The sequence below is a fragment of the Stenella coeruleoalba genome (genome assembly GCF_951394435.1).
Source record: "Stenella coeruleoalba genome assembly, contig: scaffold_288, whole genome shotgun sequence".
Lineage (NCBI taxonomy): Eukaryota > Metazoa > Chordata > Mammalia > Artiodactyla > Delphinidae > Stenella > Stenella coeruleoalba.
Window position 1 is genome coordinate 262,230 of NW_027646215.1, and position 16,676 is coordinate 278,905.

Below are 16,676 nucleotides of genomic sequence, written 5' to 3' on the forward strand. Positions count from 1 at the left end.
CAAAGGCTCAGCATGCCGGGCCGGAACCAGATTAGGGCCTGAAGCCATCCTGCGGTGTTGCGGCCAGGTCACAAGAAAGCGAGTTGAAGAAAGGAGCTCAGGGGCACTGTAATTCACAAACCTGCAGAGTTATAAATGACAGCTATCGTCCAAAAATAGACGGAAGTAAGGCTGCCAAGAGGACTTGAAAGCGGGGCAGAATTGCAGGAAACCGATTTCAGGAGGTAGACTGGAATTGCATTGAAAGCATAGGAAAAGAGGCAGAACGTCCACAATGATGCACTTGGCTAAAAAGGGCGTATGCGTTTTTTCCTGAATATATTCAGGAAAAAACGCATACGCCCTTTTTGGCCAACCAAGCAAGCTTGCAAAGGAAATCTGCACTACAATGAAGTCTCACTTCCCCCCGGTCAAAAGGGCCATCTGAAAAAAGTGTAAAATCCAGAAAGGCAGGACAGGCCATGGAGAACTGGGAGCCTTGTTATGCTGATGGGCGGGATGTAAATTGCCAACAGACACTCGGGAGAAGTGTATCGTGTTTCCTGAAACAACTAAAAAACAAAGCAACAGAGCCTAGGGCACTGCCACTTATGGTCCTATAGCTTAGGGAAATTAAAATCAAAAAGACACAGCCACCCCAAAGTTTGGAACGGCTCTGTTTACAAGAACCTCGTTTACAGTACAAGTTCAACATCGCAGAAAGTGAAAAATGGATAAAGAAGTTGTGGTATTTACTTACAAAGCAATATCACTCAGCAATGAAATCTATGTCATCAGGCCCTTAGCATCACAATGAGTGGATTCAGGTATGATGATTCTAACTGAAATAAGTCACACAGAAAAAGAAACATCATAAGATATCAGTAATACACGGAATGTAAACTTGGCTACACAGGAACTGAATTACAGAACAGAACAGGGTCTCAAATTTAGAAAACCAACTTATGCTTGCTTAAGGGGAAAGGTGAGTTGGGGTGCTGCATAAAACCAGAGATTGAAATGAGCACAGATAAAGTTCCTTAAGTCAAATATGGAATAGACAAGAGCTACTCCTTGCTCAATGAAATGGACTCAACACCGCATATTAAACGCCTAAGAATGTACCTGACTAGTAAGTATCGTAAAACCTATGGATTGCTATGTCTCCGAAAGAGAATCAAGCATGTGTACAGGGGCATAAACGCAGCAGTGATAGGATTGGAGAGGTGCGGTGAGCAAATGAAGACCCTTTGAAGTCATATTGCATGGTACCCATTCCACGGGTTTCAACTACCCAGGTTTAAGGTATTCTTCCTTCAGCTAAAACATGCATGTGGAACCTAGAGTATGATCAACCATGTGATCGGGAGACGTGTTCAAATATGTCTCAGTTTTCCTCCCCTGGTACTCGGGTGCAATATTCCAGACACTTTACTAACACTCTCCCCACTTGGAGAGTCAGTCCCTTTAACCTCCTGTTTCGCCCAGTTTGCAATTTCTGCGGAAGATGAACAGGAATAGCGAAAACCAATGAGAGGCTAGCTGGAGGTGTCTGGATGGGCAAATTTAACTCTCATTTCCCACCAGGAAGAGGAAATAACCAAAGGCTCAGCATTCCGGGCCGGAACCTGATTAGGGCCTGAAGCCATCCTGCGGTGTTGCGGCCAGGTCACAAGAAAGCGAGTTGAAGAAAGGAGCTCAGGGGCACTGTAATTCACAAACCTGCAGAGTTATAAATGACAGCTATCGTCCAAAAATAGACTGAAGTAAGGCTGCCAAGAGGACTTGAAAGCGGGGCAGAATTGCAGGAAACCGATTTCAGGAGGTAGACTGGAATTTCATTGAAAGCATAGGAAAAGAGGCAGAACGTCCACAATGATGCACTTGGCCAAAAAGGGCGTATGCGTTTTTTCCTGAATATATTCAGGAAAAAACGCATACGCCCTTTTTGGCCAACCAAGCAAGCTTGCAAAGGAAATCTGCACTACAATGAAGTCTCACTTCCCCCCGGTCAAAAGGGCCATCTGAAAAAAGTGTAAAATCCAGAAAGGCAGGACAGGCCATGGAGAACTGGGAGCCTTGTTATGCTGATGGGCGGGATGTAAATTGCCAACAGACACTCGGGAGAAGTGTATGGTGTTTCCTGAAACATCTAAAAAACAAAGCAACAGAGCCTAGGGCACTGCCACTTATGGTCCTATAGCTTAGGGAAATTAAAATCAAAAAGACACAGCCACCCCAAAGTTTGGGACGCCTCTGTTTACAAGAACCTCGTTTACAGTACAAGTTCAACATCGCAGAAAGTGAAAAATGGATAAAGAAGTTGTGGTATTTACTTACAAAGCAATATCACTCAGCAATGAAATCTATGTCATCAGGCCCTTAGCATCACAATGAGTGGATTCAGGTATGATGATTCTAACTGAAATAAGTCACACAGAAAAAGAAACATCATAAGATATCAGTAATACATGGAATGTAAACTTGGCTACACAGGAACTGAATTACAGAACAGAACAGGGTCTCAAATTTAGAAAAGCAACTTATGCTTGCTTAAGGGTAAAGGTGAGTTGGGGTGCTGCATAAAACCAGAGATTGAAATGAGCACAGATAAAGTTCCTTAAGTCAAATATGGAATAGACAAGAGCTACTCCTTGCTCAACGAAATGGACTCAACACCGCATATTAAACGCCTAAGAATGTACCTGACTAGTAAGTATCGTAAAACCTATGGATTGCTATGTCTCCAAAAGAGAATCAAGCATGTGTACAGGGGCATAAACGCAGCAGTGATAGGATTGGAGAGGTTCGGTGAGCAAATGAAGACCCTTTGAAGTCATATTGCATGGTACCCATTACACGAGTCTCAACTCTCCTGGTTTAAGGTATTCTTCCTTCAGCTAAAACATGCATGTGGAACCTAAGTATGATCAACCATGTGAACGGGAGACGTGTTCAAATATGTCTCAGTTTTCCTCCCCTGGTACTCGGGTGCAACATTCCAGACGCTTTACTAACACTCTCCCCACTTGGAGAGTCAGCGCCTTTAACCTCCTGTTTGGCCCAGTTTGCAGTTTCTGCGGAAGATGAACAGGAATAGCGAGAACCAATGAGAGGCTAGCTGGAGGTGTCTGGACGGGCAAATTTAACTCTCATTTCCCACCAGGAAGAGGAAATAACCAAAGGCTCAGCATGCCGTACCGGAACCAGATTAGGGCCTGAAGCCATCCTGCGGTGTTGCGGCCAGGTCACAAGAAAGCGAGTTGAAGAAAGGAGCTCAGGGGCACTGTAATTCACAAACCTGCAGAGTTATAAATGACAGCTATCGTCCAAAAATAGACTGAAGTAAGGCTGCCAAGAGGACTTGAAAGCGGGGCAGAATTGCAGGAAACCGATTTCAGGAGGTAGACTGGAATTTCATTGAAAGCATAGGAAAAGAGGCAGAACGTCCACAATGATGCACTTGGCCAAAAAGGGCGTATGCGTTTTTTCCTGAATATATTCAGGAAAAAACGCATACGCCCTTTTTGGCCAACCAAGCAAGCTTGCAAAGGAAATCTGCACTACAATGAAGTCTCACTTCCCCCCGGTCAAAAGGGCCATCTGAAAAAAGTGTAAAATCCAAAAAGGCAACAGGCCATTGAGAACTGGGAGCCTTGTTATGCTGATGGGCGGGATGTAAATTGCCAACAGACACTTGGGAGAAGTGTATGGTGTTTCCTGAAACATCTAAAAAACAAAGCAACAGAGCCTAGGGCACTGCCACTTATGGTCCTATAGCTTAGGGAAATTAAAATCAAAAAGACACAGCCACCCCAAAGTTTGGAACGGCTCTGTTTACAAGAACCTCGTTTACAGTACAAGTTCAACATCGCAGAAAGTGAAAAATGGATAAAGAACTTGTGGTACTTACGTACAATGCAGTATCACTCAGCAATGAAATCTATGTCATCAGGCCCGTAGCAGCATAATGAGTAGATTCAGGTACGATGATTCTAACTGAAATAAGTCACACAGAAAAAGAAACATCATAAGATATCACTAATACACGGAATGTAAACTTGGCTACACAGGAACTGAATTCCAAATCAGAACAGGTTCTCAAATTTAGAAAACCAACTTATGCTTGCTTAAGGGTAAAGGTGAGTTGGGGTGCTGCATAAAACCAGAGATTGAAATGAGCACAGATAAAGTTCCTTAAGTCAAATATGGAATAGACAAGAGCTACTCCTTGCTCAACGAAATGGACTCAACACCGCATATTAAACGCCTAAGAATGTACCTGACTAGTAAGTATCTTAAAACCTATGGATTGCTATGTCTCCGAAAGAGAATCAAGCATGTGTACAGGGGCATAAACGCAGCAGTGATAGGATTGGAGAGGTTCGGTGAGCAAATGAAGACCCTTTGAAGTCATATTGCATGGTACCCATTACACGGGTCTCAACTCTCCAGGTTTAAGGGATTCTTCCTTCAGCTAAAACATGCATGTGTTACCCAGAGTATGATCAACCATATGATCGGGAGACGTGTTCAAATATGTCTCAGTTTTCCTCCCCTGGTACTCGGGTGCAACATTCCAGACGCTTTACTAACACTCTCCCCACTTGGAGAGTCAGTCCCTTTAACCTCCTGTTTGGCCCAGTTTGCAATTTCTGCGGAAGATGAACAGGAATAGCGAGAACCAATGAGAGACTAGCTGGAGGTGTCTGGACGGGCAAATTTAACTCTCATTTCCCACCAGGAAGAGGAAATAACCAAAGGCTCAGCGTGCCGTGCCGGAACCAGATTAGGGCCTGAAGCCATCCTGCGGTGTTGCGGCCAGGTCACAAGAAAGCGAGTTGAAGAAAGGAGCTCAGGGGCACTGTAATTCACAAACCTGCAGAGTTATAAATGACAGCTATCGTCCAAAAATAGACTGAAGTAAGGCTGCCAAGAGGACTTGAAAGCGGGGCAGAATTGCAGGAAACCGATTTCAGGAGGTAGACTGGAATTGCATTGAAAGCATAGGAAAAGAGGCAGAACGTCCACAATGATGCACTTGGCCAAAAAGGGCGTATGCGTTTTTTCCTGAATATATTCAGAAAAAAACGCATACGCCCTTTTTGGCCAACCAAGCAAGCTTGCAAAGGAAATCTGCACTACAATGAAGTCTCACTTCCCCCCGGTCAAAAGGGCGATCTGAAAAAAGTGTAAAATCCAGAAAGGCAGGACAGGCCATGGAGAACTGGGAGCCTTGTTATGCTGATGGGCGGGATGTAAATTGCCAACAACCACTCGGGAGAAGTGTATGGTGTTTCCTGAAACATCTAAAAAACAAAGCAACAGAGCCTAGGGCACTGCCACTTATGGTCCTATAGCTTAGGGAAATTAAAATCAAAAAGACACAGCCACCCCAAAGTTTGGGACGCCTCTGTTTACAAGAACCTCGTTTACAGTACAAGTTCAACATCGCAGAAAGTGAAAAATGGATAAAGAAGTTGTGGTATTTACTTACAAAGCAATATCACTCAGCAATGAAATCTATGTCATCAGGCCCTTAGCATCACAATGAGTGGATTCAGGTATGATGATTCTAACTGAAATAAGTCAGACGGAAAAAGAAACATCATAAGATATCAGTAATACACGGAATGTAAACTTGGCTACACAGGAACTGAATTATAGAACAGAACAGGGTATCAAATTTAGAAAACCAACTTATGCTTGCTTAAGGGGAAAGGTGAGTTGGGGTGCTGCATAAAACCAGAGATTGAAATGAGCACAGATAAAGTTCCTTAAGTCAAATATGGAATAGACAAGAGCTACTCCTTGCTCAACGAAATGGACTCAACACCGCATATTAAACGCCTAAGAATGTACCTGACTATTAATTATCGAAAAACCTATGGATTGCTATGTCTCTGAAAGAGAATCAAGCATGTGTACAGGGGCGTAAACGCAGCAGTGATAGGATTGGAGAGGTTCGGTGAGCAAATGAAGACCCTTTGAAGTCATATTGCATGGTACCCATTCCACGGGTTTCAACTACCCAGGTTTAAGGTATTCTTCCTTCAGCTAAAACATGCATGTGGAACCTAGAGTATGATCAACCATGTGATCGGGAGACGTGTTCAAATATGTCTCAGTTTTCCTCCCCTGGTACTCGGGTGCAACATTCCAGACGCTTTACTAACACTCTCCCCACTTGGAGAGTCAGTCCCTTTAACCTCCTGTTTGGCCCAGTTTGCAATTTCTGCGGAAGATGAACAGGAATAGCGAGAACCAATGAGAGGCTAGCTGGAAGTGTCTGGACGGGCAAATTTAACTCTCATTTCCCACCAGGAAGAGGAATTAACCAAAGGCTCAGCATGCCGGGCCGGAACCAGATTAGGGCCTGAAGCCATCCTGCGGTGTTGCGGCCAGGTCACAAGAAAGCGAGTTGAAGAAAGGAGCTCAGGGGCACTGTAATTCACAAACCTGCAGAGTTATAAATGACAGCTATCGTCCAAAAATAGACTGAAGTAAGGCTGCCAAGAGGACTTGAAAGCGGGGCAGAATTGCAGGAAACCGATTTCAGGAGGTAGACTGGAATTGCATTGAAAGCATAGGAAAAGAGGCAGAACGTCCACAATGATGCACTTGGCCAAAAAGGGCGTATGCGTTTTTTCCTGAATATATTCAGGAAAAAACGCATATGCCCTTTTTGGCCAACCAAGCAAGCTTGCAAAGGAAATCTGCACTACAATGAAGTCTCACTTCCCCCCGGTCAAAAGGGCCATCTGAAAAAAGTGTAAAATCCAGAAAGGCAGGACAGGCCATGGAGAACTGGGAGCCTTGTTATGCTGATGGGCGGGATGTAAATTGCCAACAGACACTCGGGAGAAGTGTATGGTGTTTCCTGAAACATCTAAAAAACAAAGCAACAGAGCCTAGGGCACTGCCACTTATGGTCGTATAGCTTAGGGAAATTAAAATCAAAAAGACACAGCCACCCCAAAGTTTGGAACGGCTCTGTTTACAAGAACCTCGTTTACAGTACAAGTTCAACATCGCAGAAAGTGAAAAATGGATAAAGAAGTTGTGGTATTTACTTACAAAGCAATATCACTCAGCAATGAAATTTGTGTCATCAGGCCCTTAGCAGCACATTGAGTGGATTCAGGTGTGATGATTCTAACTGAAATAAGTCACACAGAAAAAGAAACATCATAAGATATCAGTAATACACGGAATGTAAACTTGGCTACACAGGAACTGAATTACAGAACAGAACAGGGTCTCAAATTTAGAAAACCAACTTATGCTTGCTTAAGGGTAAAGGTGAGTTGGGGTGCTGCATAAAACCAGAGATTGAAATGAGCACAGATAAAGTTCCTTAAGTCAAATATGGAATAGACAAGAGCTACTCCTTGCTCAACGAAATGGACTCAACACCGCATATTAAACGCCTAAGAATGTACCTGACTAGTAAGTATCGTAAAACCTATGGATTGCTATGTCTCCAAAAGAGAATCAAGCATGTGTACAGGGGCATAAACGCAGCAGTGATAGGATTGGAGAGGTTCGGTGAGCAAATGAAGACCCTTTGAAGTCATATTGCATGGTACCCTTTACACGGGTCTCAACTCTCCAGGTTTAAGGTATTCTTCCTTCAGCTAAAACATGCATGTGGAACCCAAGTATGATCAACCATGTGAACGGGAGACGTGTTCAAATATGTCTCAGTTTTCCTCCCCTGGTACTCGGGTGCAACATTCCAGACGCTTTACTAACACTCTCCCCACTTGGAGAGTCAGCGCCTTTAACCTCCTGTTTGGCCCAGTTTGCAATTTCTGCGGAAGATGAACAGGAATAGCGAGAACCAATGAGAGGCTAGCTGGAGGTGTCTGGACGGGCAAATTTAACTCTCATTTCCCACCAGGAAGAGGAATTAACCAAAGGCTCAGCATGTCGGGCCGGAACCAGATTAGGGCCTGAAGCCATCCTGCGGTGTTGCGGCCAGGTCACAAGAAAGCGAGTTGAAGAAAGGAGCTCAGGGGCACTGTAATTCACAAACCTGCAGAGTTATAAATGACAGCGATCGTCCAAAAATAGACTGAAGTAAGGCTGCCAAGAGGACTTGAAAGCGGGGCAGAATTGCAGGAAACCGATTTCAGGAGGTAGACTGGAATTTCATTGAAAGCATAGGAAAAGAGGCAGAACGTCCACAATGATGCACTTGGCCAAAAAGGGCGTATGCGTTTTTTCCTGAATATATTCAGAAAAAAACGCATACGCCCTTTTTGGCCAACCAAGCAAGCTTGCAAAGGAAATCTGCACTACAATGAAGTCTCAGTTCCCCCCGGTCAAAAGGGCCATCTGTAAAAAGTGTACAATCCAGAAAGGCAACAGGCCATTGAGAACTGGGAGCCTTGTTATGCTGATGGGCGGGATGTAAATTTCCAACAGACACTTGGGAGAAGTGTATGGTGTTTCCTGAAATATCTAAAAAACAAAGCAACAGAGCCTAGGGCACTTCCACTTATGGTCCTATAGCTTAGGGAAATTAAAATCAAAAAGACACAGCCACCCCAAAGTTTGGAACGGCTCTGTTTACAAGAACCTCGTTTACAGTACAAGTTCAACATCGCAGAAAGTGAAAAATGGATAAAGAAGTTGTGGTATTTACTTACAAAGCAATATCACTCAGCAATGAAATATGTGTCATCAGTCCTTTAGCAGCACAATGAGTGGATTCAGGTATGATGATTCTAACTGAAGTAAGTCACACAGAAAAAGAAACATCATAAGATATCAGTAATACACGGAATGTAAACTTGGCTACACAGGAACTGAATTACAGAACAGAACAGGGTCTCAAATTTAGAAAAGCAACTTATGCTTGCTTAAGGGTAAAGGTGAGTTGGGGTGCTGCATAAAATCAGAGATTAAAATGAGCACAGATAAAGTTCCTTAAGTCAAATATGGAATAGACAAGAGCTACTCCTTGCTCAACGAAATGGACTCAACACCGCATATTAAACGCCTAAGAATGTACCTGACTAGTAAGTATCTTGAAACCTATGGATTGCTATGTCTCCAAAAGAGAATCAAGCGTGTGTCCAGGGGCATAAACGCAGCAGTGATAGGATTGGAGAGGTTCGGTGAGCAAATGAAGACCCTTTGAAGTCATATTGCATGGTACCCATTCCACGGGTCTCAACTCTCCAGGTTTAAGGTATTCTTCCTTCAGCTAAAACATGCATGTGGAACTCAGAGTATGATCAACCATGTGAACGGGAGACGTGTTCAAATATGTCTCAGTTTTCCTCCCCTGGTACTCGGGTGCAACATTCCAGACGCTTTACTAACACTCTCCCCACTTGGAGAGTCAGTCCCTTTAACCTCCTGTTTGGCCCAGTTTGCAATTTCTGCGGAAGATGAACAGGAATAGCGAGAACCAATGAGAGACTAGCTGGAGGTGTCTGAACGGGCATATTTAACTCTCATTTCCCACCAGGAAGAGGAATTAACCAAAGGCTCAGCATGCCGGGCCAGAACCAGATTAGGGCCTGAAGCCATCCTGCGGTGTTGCGGCCAGGTCACAAGAAAGCGAGTTGAAGAAAGGAGCTCAGGGGCACTGTAATTCACAAACCTGCAGAGTTATAAATGACAGCTATCGTCCAAAAATAGACTGAAGTAAGGCTGCCAAGAGGACTTGAAAGCGGGGCAGAATTGCAGGAAACCGATTTCAGGAGGCAGACTGGAATTTCATTGAAAGCATAGGAAAAGAGGCAGAACGTCCACAATGATGCACTTGGCCAAAAAGGGCGTATGCGTTTTTTCCTGAATATATTCAGGAAAAAACGCATACGCCCTTTTTGGCCAACCAAGCAAGCTTGCAAAGGAAATCTGCACTACAATGAAGTCTCACTTCCCCCCGGTCAAAAGGGCCATCTGAAAAAAGTGTAAAATCCAGAAAGGCACGACAGGCCATGGAGAACTGGGAGCCTTGTTATGCTGATGGGCGGGATGTAAATTGCCAACAACCACTCGGGAGAAGTGTATGGTGTTTCCTGAAACATCTAAAAAACAAAGCAACAGAACCTAGGGCACTTCCACTTATGGTCCTATAGCTTAGGGAAATTAAAATCAAAAAGACACAGCCACCCCAAAGTTTGGAACGGCTCTGTTTACAAGAACCTCGTTTACAGTACAAGTTCAACATCGCAGAAAGTGAAAAATGGATACAGAAGTTGTGGTATTTACTTACAAAGCAATATCACTCAGTAATGAAATCTATGTCATCAGGCCCTTAGCAGCACAATGAGTGGATTCAGGTATGATGATTCTAACTGAAGTAAGTCACACAGAAAAAGAAACATCATAAGATATCAGTAATACACGGAATGTAAACTTGGCTACACAGGAACTGAATTACAGAACAGAACAGGGTCTCAAATTTAGAAAACCAACTTATTCTTGCTTAAAGGTAAAGGTGAGTTGGGGTCCTGCATAAAACCAGAGATTGAAATGAGCACAGATAAAGTTCCTTAAGCCAAATATGGAATAGAAAAGAGCTACTCCTTGCTCAACGAAATGGACTAAACACCCCATATTAAACGCCTAAGAATGTACCTGACTAGTAAGTATCTTAAAACCTATGGATTGCTATGTCTCTGAAAGAGAATCAAGCATGTGTACAGGGGCGTAAACGCAGCAGTGATAGGATTGGAGAGGTTCGGTGAGCAAATGAAGACCCTTTGAAGTCATATTGCATGGTACCCATTCCACGGGTTTCAACTACCCAGGTTTAAGGTATTCTTCCTTCAGCTAAAACATGCATGTGGAACCTAGAGTATGATCAACCATGTGATCGGGAGACGTGTTCAAATATGTCTCAGTTTTCCTCCCCTGGTACTCGGGTGCAACATTCCAGACGCTTTACTAACACTCTCCCCACTTGGAGAGTCAGTCCCTTTAACCTCCTGTTTGGCCCAGTTTGCAATTTCTGCGGAAGATGAACAGGAATAGCGAGAACCAATGAGAGGCTAGCTGGAGGTGTCTGGACGGGCAAATTTAACTCTCATTTCCCACCAGGAAGAGGAATTAACCAAAGGCTCAGCATGCCGGGCCGGAACCAGATTAGGGCCTGAAGCCATCCTGCGGTGTTGCGGCCAGGTCACAAGAAAGCGAGTTGAAGAAAGGAGCTCAGGGGCACTGTAATTCACAAACCTGCAGAGTTATAAATGACAGCTATCGTCCAAAAATAGACTGAAGTAAGGCTGCCAAGAGGACTTGAAAGCGGGGCAGAATTGCAGGAAACCGATTTCAGGAGGTAGACTGGAATTGCATTGAAAGCATAGGAAAAGAGGCAGAACGTCCACAATGATGCACTTGGCCAAAAAGGGCGTATGCGTTTTTTCCTGAATATATTCAGAAAAAAACGCATACGCCCTTTTTGGCCAACCAAGCAAGCTTGCAAAGGAAATCTGCACTACAATGAAGTCTCAGTTCCCCCCGGTCAAAAGGGCCATCTGTAAAAAGTGTACAATCCAGAAAGGCAACAGGCCATTGAGAACTGGGAGCCTTGTTATGCTGATGGGCGGGATGTAAATTGCCAACAGACACTCGGGAGAAGTGTATGGTGTTTCCTGAAACATCTAAAAAACAAAGCAACAGAGCCTAGGGCACTTCCACTTATGGTCCTATAGCTTAGGGAAATTAAAATCAAAAAGACACAGCCACCCCAAAGTTTGGAACGGCTCTGTTTACAAGAACCTCATTTACAGTACAAGTTCAACATCGCAGAAAGTGAAAAATGGATAAAGAACTTGTGGTATTTACTTACAAAGCAATATCACTCAGCAATGAAATTTGTGTCATCAGGCCCTTAGCAGCACAATGAGTGGATTCAGGTGTGATGATTCTAACTGAAGTAAGTCACACAGAAAAAGAAACATCATAAGATATCAGTAATACACGGAATGTAAACTTGGCTACACAGAAACTGAATTACAGAACAGAACAGGGTCTCAAATTTAGAAAAACAACTTATTCTTGCTTAAGGGGAAAGGTGAGTTGGGGTGCTGCAAAAAACCAGAGATTGAAATGAGCACAGATAAAGTTCCTTAAGCCAAATATGGAATAGACAAGAGCTACTCCTTGCTCAACGAAATGGACTCAACACCCCATATTAAACGCCTAAGAATGTACCTGACTAGTAAGTATCTTGAAACCTATGGATTGCTATGTCTCCAAAAGAGAATCAAGCGTGTGTCCAGGGGCATAAACGCAGCAGTGATAGGATTGGAGAGGTTCGGTGAGCAAATGAAGACCCTTTGAAATCATATTGCATGGTACCCATTCCACGGGTCTCAACTCTCCAGGTTTAAGGTATTCTTCCTTCAGCTAAAACATGCATGTGGAACCCAGAGTATGATCAACCATGTGAACGGGAGACGTGTTCAAATATGTCTCAGTTTTCCTCCCCTGGTACTCGGGTGCAACATTCCAGACGCTTTACTAACACTCTCCCCACTTGGAGAGTCAGTCCCTTTAACCTCCTGTTTGGCCCAGTTTGCAATTTCTGCGGAAGATGAACAGGAATAGCGAGAACCAATGAGAGACTAGCTGGAGGTGTCTGAACGGGCATATTTAACTCTCATTTCCCACCAGGAAGAGGAATTAACCAAAGGCTCAGCATGCCGGGCCAGAACCAGATTAGGGCCTGAAGCCATCCTGCGGTGTTGCGGCCAGGTCACAAGAAAGCGAGTTGAAGAAAGGAGCTCAGGGGCACTGTAATTCACAAACCTGCAGAGTTATAAATGACAGCTATCGTCCAAAAATAGACTGAAGTAAGGCTGCCAAGAGGACTTGAAAGCGGGGCAGAATTGCAGGAAACCGATTTCAGGAGGCAGACTGGAATTGCATTGAAAGCATAGGAAAAGAGGCAGAACGTCCACAATGATGCACTTGGCCAAAAAGGGCGTATGCGTTTTTTCCTGAATATATTCAGGAAAAAACGCATACGCCCTTTTTGGCCAACCAAGCAAGCTTGCAAAGGAAATCTGCACTACAATGAAGTCTCACTTCCCCCCGGTCAAAAGGGCCATCTGAAAAAAGTGTAAAATCCAGAAAGGCACGACAGGCCATGGAGAACTGGGAGCCTTGTTATGCTGATGGGCGGGATGTAAATTGCCAACAACCACTCGGGAGAAGTGTATGGTGTTTCCTGAAACATCTAAAAAACAAAGCAACAGAACCTAGGGCACTTCCACTTATGGTCCTATAGCTTAGGGAAATTAAAATCAAAAAGACACAGCCACCCCAAAGTTTGGAACGGCTCTGTTTACAAGAACCTCGTTTACAGTACAAGTTCAACATCGCAGAAAGTGAAAAATGGATAAAGAAGTTGTGGTATTTACTTACAAAGCAATATCACTCAGTAATGAAATCTATGTCATCAGGCCCTTAGCAGCACAATGAGTGGATTCAGGTATGATGATTCTAACTGAAGTAAGTCACACAGAAAAAGAAACATCATAAGATATCAGTAATACACGGAATGTAAACTTGGCTACACAGGAACTGAATTACAGAACAGAACAGGGTCTCAAATTTAGAAAACCAACTTATTCTTGCTTAAAGGTAAAGGTGAGTTGGGGTCCTGCATAAAACCAGAGATTGAAATGAGCACAGATAAAGTTCCTTAAGCCAAATATGGAATAGAAAAGAGCTACTCCTTGCTCAACGAAATGGACTAAACACCCCATATTAAACGCCTAAGAATGTACCTGACTAGTAAGTATCTTAAAACCTATGGATTGCTATGTCTCTGAAAGAGAATCAAGCATGTGTACAGGGGCGTAAACGCAGCAGTGATAGGATTGGAGAGGTTCGGTGAGCAAATGAAGACCCTTTGAAGTCATATTGCATGGTACCCATTCCACGGGTTTCAACTACCCAGGTTTAAGGTATTCTTCCTTCAGCTAAAACATGCATGTGGAACCTAGAGTATGATCAACCATGTGATCGGGAGACGTGTTCAAATATGTCTCAGTTTTCCTCCCCTGGTACTCGGGTGCAACATTCCAGACGCTTTACTAACACTCTCCCCACTTGGAGAGTCAGTCCCTTTAACCTCCTGTTTGGCCCAGTTTGCAATTTCTGCGGAAGATGAACAGGAATAGCGAGAACCAATGAGAGGCTAGCTGGAGGTGTCTGGACGGGCAAATTTAACTCTCATTTCCCACCAGGAAGAGGAATTAACCAAAGGCTCAGCATGCCGGGCCGGAACCAGATTAGGGCCTGAAGCCATCCTGCGGTGTTGCGGCCAGGTCACAAGAAAGCGAGTTGAAGAAAGGAGCTCAGGGGCACTGTAATTCACAAACCTGCAGAGTTATAAATGACAGCTATCGTCCAAAAATAGACTGAAGTAAGGCTGCCAAGAGGACTTGAAAGCGGGGCAGAATTGCAGGAAACCGATTTCAGGAGGTAGACTGGAATTGCATTGAAAGCATAGGAAAAGAGGCAGAACGTCCACAATGATGCACTTGGCCAAAAAGGGCGTATGCGTTTTTTCCTGAATATATTCAGGAAAAAACGCATACGCCCTTTTTGGCCAACCAAGCAAGCTTGCAAAGGAAATCTGCACTACAATGAAGTCTCACTTCCCCCCGGTCAAAAGGGCCATCTGAAAAAAGTGTAAAATCCAGAAAGGCAGGACAGGCCATGGAGAACTGGGAGCCTTGTTATGCTGATGGGCGGGATGTAAATTGCCAACAGACACTCGGGAGAAGTGTATGGTGTTTCCTGAAACATCTAAAAAACAAAGCAACAGAGCCTAGGGCACTGCCACTTATGGTCCTATAGCTTAGGGAAATTAAAATCAAAAAGACACAGCCACCCCAAAGTTTGGAACGGCTCTGTTTACAAGAACCTCGTTTACAGTACAAGTTCAACATCGCAGAAAGTGAAAAATGGATAAAGAAGTTGTGGTATTTACTTACAAAGCAATATCACTCAGCAATGAAATATGTGTCATCAGGCCTTTAGCAGCACAATGAGTGGATTCAGGTATGATGATTCTAACTGAAGTAAGTCACACAGAAAAAGAAACATCATAAGATATCAGTAATACACGGAATGTAAACTTGGCTACACAGGAACTGAATTACAGAACAGAACAGGGTCTCAAATTTAGAAAAGCAACTTATGCTTGCTTAAGGGTAAAGGTGAGTTGGGGTGCTGCATAAAATCAGAGATTAAAATGAGCACAGATAAAGTTCCTTAAGTCAAATATGGAATAGACAAGAGCTACTCCTTGCTCAACGAAATGGACTCAACACCGCATATTAAACGCCTAAGAATGTACCTGACTAGTAAGTATCTTAAAACCTATGGATTGCTATGTCTCCGAAAGAGAATCAAGCATGTGTACAGGGGCATAAACGCAGCAGTGATAGGATTGGAGAGGTTCGGTGAGCAAATGAAGACCCTTTGAAGTCATATTGCATGGTACCCATTACACGGGTCTTAACTCTCCAGGTTTAAGGTATTCTTCCTTCAGCTAAAACATGCATGTGGAACCCAGAGTATGATCAACCATGTGAACGGGAGACGTGTTCAAATATGTCTCAGTTTTCCTCCCCTGGTACTCGGGTGCAACATTCCAGACGCTTTACTAACACTCTCCCCACTTGGAGAGTCAGCGCCTTTAACCTCCTGTTTGGCCCAGTTTGCAATTTCTGCGGAAAATGAACAGGAATAGTGAGAACCAATGAGAGGCTAGCTGGAGGTGTCTGGACGGGCAAATTTAACTCTCATTTCCCACCAGGAAGAGGAAATAACCAAAGGCTCAGCGTGCCGTACCGGAACCAGATTAGGGCCTGAAGCCATCCTGCGGTGTTGCGGCCAGCTCAAAAGAAAGCGAGTTGAAGAAAGGAGCTCAGGGGAACTGTAATTCACAAACCTGCAGAGTTATAAATGACAGCTATCGTGCAAAAATATACTGAAGTAAGGCTGCCAAGAGGACTTGAAAGCGGGGCAGAATTGCAGGAAACCGATTTCAGGAGGCAGACTGAAATTGCATTGAAAGCATAGGAAAAGAGGCAGAACGTCCACAATGATGCACTTGGCCAAAAAGGGCGTATGCGTTTTTTCTTGAATATATTCAGGAAAAAACGCATACGCCCTTTTTGGCCAACCAAGCAAGCTTGCAAAGGAAATCTGCACTACAATGAAGTCTCACTTCCCCCCGGTCAAAAGGGCCATCTGAAAAAAGTGTAAAATCCAGAAAGGCAACAGGCCATTGAGAACTGGGAGCCTTGTTATGCTGATGGGCGGGATGTAAATTGCCAACAGACACTTGGGAGAAGTGTATGGTGTTTCCTGAAACATCTAAAAAACAAAGCAACAGAGCCTAGGGCACTTCCACTTATGGTCCTATAGCTTAGGGAAATTAAAATCAAAAAGACACAGCCACCTCAAAGTTTGGAATGGCTCTGTTTACAAGAACCTCGTTTACAGTACAAGTTCAACATCGCAGAAAGTGAAAAATGGATAAAGAAGTTGTGGTATTTACTTACAAAGCAATATCACTCAGCAATGAAATCTGTGTCATCAGGCCCTTAGCAGCACAATGAGTGGATTCAGGTATGATGATTCTAACTGAAGTAAGTCACACAGAAAAAGAAACATCATAAGATATCAGTAATACACGGAATGTAAACTTG

At 43.8% G+C, this 16,676-nt stretch overlaps 1 long non-coding RNA gene across 1 annotated transcript in view; it reads right to left on the minus strand.

The window, feature by feature from the left end:
- Positions 1–16,676, minus strand: part of LOC307181254 — a 98,115-nt gene that overhangs the window by 59,419 nt on the left and 22,020 nt on the right. The window contains exon 2 of the long non-coding RNA XR_013826229.1: positions 14,952–15,033. This is a non-coding gene — a long non-coding RNA (uncharacterized lncRNA). The remainder of the gene's footprint in view (positions 1–14,951; positions 15,034–16,676) is intronic.